The following is a 6,000-nucleotide window of genomic DNA, read 5'->3' as shown; positions in this document are numbered from 1 at the left end:
AAATATTTTCATCAAGCAGGATTCTGCGTTTGAAATATGATGTTGAGGACATGATTCTGCACAATATATGTCAAATTCAGTGTAATCCAGCCACAAGTTTCGAAAGTTATAGCCATTTGTTCAAAAAGTGGTTATCTCACCGAATCGAAGCGTTTTTGATTCGGAGTGGAAATAACTAATGAATTTCATAAAGCAGGTTTCTGCTGTTGAAATATGTTGTTTAGGACATGAATCTGCACATTATATGTCAAATTCAGTGTAATCCAGCCACAAGTTATAGCCATTTGTTCAAAAAGTGCTTATCTCACCGAATTGAAGCGTTTATGATTCGGAGGGAAATAACTCATGAATGTCATCAAGAAGCTTTCTGTTGTTGAAATATGCTGTTTAGGACATGATTCTGCAGAATATATGTCAAATTCAGTGTAATCCAGCCACAGGTTTAAAAGTTATAGCCATTTGTTCAAAAAGTGGTTATCTCACCGAGTCGAAGCGTTTTTGATTTGGAGTTGAAATAAACTGATGAATGTCATCATGAAGCTTTCTGCTTTTGATATATGTTGTTTAGGACATGATTCTAAAAATTTATGTCAAATTCAGTGTAATCCAACCACAAGTTTAAAAGTTATAGCCATCTGTTCAAAAAGTGGTTATCTCACCGAGTCGAAGCGTTTTTGATTCGGAGTGGAAATAACTAATGAATTTCATCAAGCAGGTTTCTGCTGTTGAAATATGTTTTTTAGGACATGATTCTGCACGATATATGTCAAATTTAGTGTAATCCAGACAAGAGTTTAAACGTTATAGCCATTTGTTCAAAAGTGGTTTTTTCACCGAGTCGAAGCGTTTTTGATTTGGAGTGGAAATAACTAATGAATTTCATCAAGCTGGTTTCTGCTGTTGAAATATGTTGTTCAGGACATGATTTTGCAGAATATATGTGAAATTCTGTGTAATCCAGCCACAAGTTTAAAAGTTATAGCCATTCGTTCAAAAATTGCTTATCTTACAGAGATGAAGCGTTTTTGATTCGGAGTGGAAATAACTAATGAATTTCATCAAGCAGGTTTCTGCTGTTCAAATATGTTGTACAGGACATGATTCTGCACAATATATGTGAAATTCTGTGTAATCCAGCCACAAGTTTAAATCTTATAGCCATTTGTTCAAAAAGTGGTTATCTCACCGAGTCGAAGCGTTTTTGATTTGGAGTGGAAATAACTAATGAATTTCATCAAGCAGGTTTCTGCTGTTGAAATATGTTTTTTAGGATATGATTCTGCACAATATATGTCAAATTCTGTGTAATCCAGCCACAAGTTTAAAAGTTATAGCCATTTTTTCAAAAATTGGGTATCTCACCGAGTCGAAGCGTTTTTGATTCGGAGTGGAAATAACAAATATTTTCATCAAGCAGGATTCTGCGTTTGAAATATGATGTTGAGGACATGATTCTGCACAATATATGTCAAATTCAGTGTAATCCAGCCACAAGTTTCGAAAGTTATAGCCATTTGTTCAAAAAGTGGTTATCTCACCGAATCGAAGCGTTTTTGATTCGGAGTGGAAATAACTAATGAATTTCATAAAGCAGGTTTCTGCTGTTGAAATATGTTGTTTAGGACATGAATCTGCACATTATATGTCAAATTCAGTGTAATCCAGCCACAAGTTATAGCCATTTGTTCAAAAAGTGCTTATCTCACCGAATTGAAGCGTTTATGATTCGGAGGGGAAATAACTCATGAATGTCATCAAGAAGCTTTCTGTTGTTGAAATATGCTGTTTAGGACATGATTCTGCAGAATATATGTCAAATTCAGTGTAATCCAGCCACAAGTTTAATAGTTATTTCCATTTGTTCAAAAAGTGGGTATCTCACCTAATTGAAGCGTTTTTGATTTGGAGTTGAAATAACTGATGAATGTCATCATGAAGCTTTCTGCTGTTGAAATATGTTGTTTAGGACATGATTCTGCACAATTTATTTCAAATTCAGTGTAATGCAGCCACAAGTTATAGCCATTCGTTCAAAAATTGCTTATCTCACCGAGTCGAAGCGTTTTTGATTTGGAGTTGAAATAACTGATGAATGTCATTAAGAAGCTTTCTGCTGTTGAAATATGTTGTTTAGGACATGATTCTGCAGAATATATGTCAAATTCAGTGTAATCCAGCCACAAGTTTAAAAGTTATAGCCATCTGTTCAAAAAGTGGTTATCTCACCGAGTCGAAGCGTTTTTGATTCGGAGTGGAAATAACTAATGAATTTCATCAAGCAGGTTTCTGCTGTTGAAATATGTTGTTTAGGACATGATTCTGCACGATATATGTCAAATTCAGTGTAATCCAGACAAGAGTATAAACGTTATAGCCATTTGTTCAAAAAGTGGTTTTCTCACCGAGTCGAAGCGTTTCTGATTCGGAGTGGAACTAACTAATGAATTTCATCAAGCGGGTTTCTGCTGTTGAAATATGTTGTTTAGGACATGATTCTGCACAATATATGTCAAATTCTGTGTAATCCAGCCACAAGTCATAGCCATTCGTTCAAAAATTGCTTATCTCACCGAACTGAAGCGTTTATGATTCTGAGTGGAAATAACTAATGAATTTCATCAAGCTTGTAACTACTGTTGAAATATGTTGTTCAGGACATGATTCTGCAGAATATGTGTCAAATTCAGTGAAATCCAACCACAATTTTAAAAGTAATAGCCATTCGTTCAAAAATTGCTTATCTCACCGAGTCGAAGCGTTTTTTGATTTGGAGTGGAAATAACTGATGATTGTCATCAAGAAGCTTTCTGCTGTTGAAATATGTTGTTTAGGACATGATTTTGCACAATATATGTCAAATTAAGTGTAATCCAGCCACAAGTTTAAAAGTTATATCCATTTGTTCAAAATTGGTTATCTCACCGAGTCGAAGCGTTTTTGATTCGGAGTGGAAATAACTGATGAATTTCATCAAGTAGGAATCTGCTGTTGAAATATGTTGTTCAGAACATGATTCTGCACAATATATGTGAAATTCTGTGTAATCCAGCCACAAGTTTAAAAGTTATAGCCATTCGTTCAAAAAGTGGTTATCTCACCGAGTCGAAGCGTTTTTGATTCGGAGTGGAAATAACAAATATTTTCATCAAGCAGGAATCTGCTGTTGAAATATGTTGTTTCGGACATGATTCTGCACAATATATGTCAAATTCTGTGTAATCCAACCACAAGTTTAAAAGTTATCGCATTTCGTTCAAAAAGTGCTTATCTCACCGAGTCGAAGCGTTCTTGATTCGGGGTGGAAATAACAAATATTTTCATCAAGCAGGAATCTGCTGTTGAAATATGTTGTTTCGGACATGATTCTGCACAATATATGTCAAATTCTGTGTAATCCAACCACAAGTTTAAAAGTGATCGCCATTCGTTCAAAAATTGCTTATCCCACCAAGTTGAAGCGTTTTTGATTCGGAGTGAAAATAACTAATGAATGTCATCAAGAAGCTTTCTGCTGTTGAAATATGTTGTTAAGAACAGGATTCTGAACAATATATGTCAAATTCAGTGTAATCCAGCCACAAGTTTCGAAAGTTATAGCCATTTGTTCAAAAAGTGGTTATCTCACCGAATCGAAGTGTTTTTGATTCGGAGTGGAAATAACTAATGAATTTCATAAAGCAGTTTTCTGCTGTTGAAATATGTTGTTGAGGACATGATTCTGCACATTATATGTTAAATTCAGTGTAATCCAGCCACAAGTTATAGCCATTTGTTCAAAAAGTGCTTATCTCACCGAATTGAAGCGTTTTTGATTCGGAGGGGAAATAACTGATGAATTTCATCAAGCAGGATTCTGCTGATGAAATATGTTGTTTAGGACATGATTCTGCACAATATATGTCAAATTCCGTGTAATCCAGCCACAAGTTTAAAAATTATAGACATTCGTTCACAAATTGCTTATCTCACCGAGTCGAAGCGTTTTTGATTTGGAGTTGAAATAACTGATGAATGTCATTAAGAAGCTTTCTGCTGTTGAAATATGTTGTTTAGGACATGATTCTGCATAATATATGTCAAATTCAGTGTAATCCAGCCACAAGTTTAATAGTTATTTCCATTTGTTCAAAAATTGGGTATCTCACCGAGTTGAAGCGTTTTTGATTCGGAGTGGAAATAACTAATGAATTTCATCAAGCAGGTTTCTGCTGTTGAAATATGTTGTTTAGGACATGATTCTGCAAAATATATGTCAAATTCAGTGTAATCCAGCCACAAGTTATAGCCATTCGTTCAAAAAGTGCTTATCTCACCGAATTGAAGCGTTTTTGATTCGGAGGAGAAATAACTCATGAATTTCATCAAGCAGGTTCATGCTTGTGAAATATGTCGTTGAGGACACGATTCTGCACAATATATGTCAAATTCAATGTAATCCAACAACAAGTTTAAAAGTTATCGCCATTCGTTCAAAAAGTGCTTATCCCACCGAGTTGAAGCGTTTTTGATTCGGAGTGGAAATAACTAATGAATTTCATCAAGCAGGTTTCTGCTGTTGAAATATGTTGTTTAGGACATGATTCTGCAGAATACATGTCAAATTCAGTGTAATCCAGCCAAGAGTTTAAAAGTTATAGCCATTCATTGAACAACAGATTATCTCACCGAGTTGAAGCGTTTTTGATTCGGAGTGGAAATAACTAATGAATTTCATCAAGCAGGTTTCTGCTGTTCAAATATGTTTTTCAGGACATGATTTTGCACAATATATGTCAAATTCTGTGTAATCCAGCCAAGAGTTTAAAAGTTATAGCCATTTCTTCAAAACATTGGTATCTCAGAGAGTCGAAGCGTTTTTGATTCGGAGTGGAAATAACTAATGAATTTCATCAAGCAGGTTTCTGCTGTTGAAATATGTTGTTTAGGACATGATTCTGTACAATATATGTCAAATTCAGTGTAATCCAGCCACAAGTTATAGCTATTCGTTCAAAAAGTGCTTATCTCACCGAATTGAAGCGTTTATGATTCGGAGTGGAAATAACTAATGAATTTCATCAAGCTTGTTTCTACTGTTGAAATATGTTGTTCAGGACATGATTCTGCACAATATACGTCAAATTCTGTGTAATCCAGCCAAGAGTTTAAAAGTTATAGCCATTCCATCAAAAATTGCTTATCTCACCGAGATGAAGCGTTTTTGATTCAGAGTGGAAATAACTAATGAATTTCATCAAGCTGGTTTCTGGTGTTGAAATATGTTGTTTAGGACATGATTTTGCACAATATATTTCAAATTCAGTTTAATCCAGCCACAAGTTATAGCCATTCGTTCAAAAAGTGCTTATCTCACCGAGATGAAGCATTTTTGATTCGGGGTGGAAATAACTGATGAATTCCATCAAGCAGGTTTCTGCTGTTGAAATATGTTGTTTAGGACATGATTCTGCACAATATGTGTCAAATTCAGTGTAATCCAAACACAAGTTTAAAAGTAATAGCCATTCGTTCAAAAATTGGTTATCTCACAGAGTCGAAGCGTTTTTTGATTTGGAGTGGAAATAACTGATGAATGTCATCAAGAAGCTTTCTGCTGTTGAAATATGTTGTTTAGGACATGATTCTGCACAATATATGTCAAATTATGTGTAATCCAGCCACAAGTTTAAAAGTTATAGCCATTTGTTCAAATAGTGGTTATCTCACCGAGTCGAAGTGTTTTTGATTCGGAGTGGAAATAACTAATAAATTTAATCAAGCAGGTTTCTGCTGTTGAAATATGTTGTTCAGAACATGATTCTGCACAATATATGTGAAATTCTGTGTAATCCAGCCACAAGTTTAAAAGTTATAGCATTTCGTTAAAAAAGTGGTTATCTCACCGAGTCGAAGCTTTTTTGATTCGGAGTGGAAATAACAAATAATTTCATCAAGCAGGAATCTGCTGTTGAAATATGTTGTTTCGGACGTGATTCTGCACAATATATGTCAAATTCAATG

This window comes from Fistularia commersonii, chromosome 9, assembly GCF_037954325.1.
Source record: "Fistularia commersonii isolate RoL2024-O1a breed Wild chromosome 9, RoL_Fcom_v1.0, whole genome shotgun sequence".
NCBI classification, from domain to species: domain Eukaryota; kingdom Metazoa; phylum Chordata; class Actinopteri; order Syngnathiformes; family Fistulariidae; genus Fistularia; species Fistularia commersonii.
The sequence above is the reverse complement of the archived record's forward strand: the minus strand, read 5'-3'. Positions refer to the sequence as shown.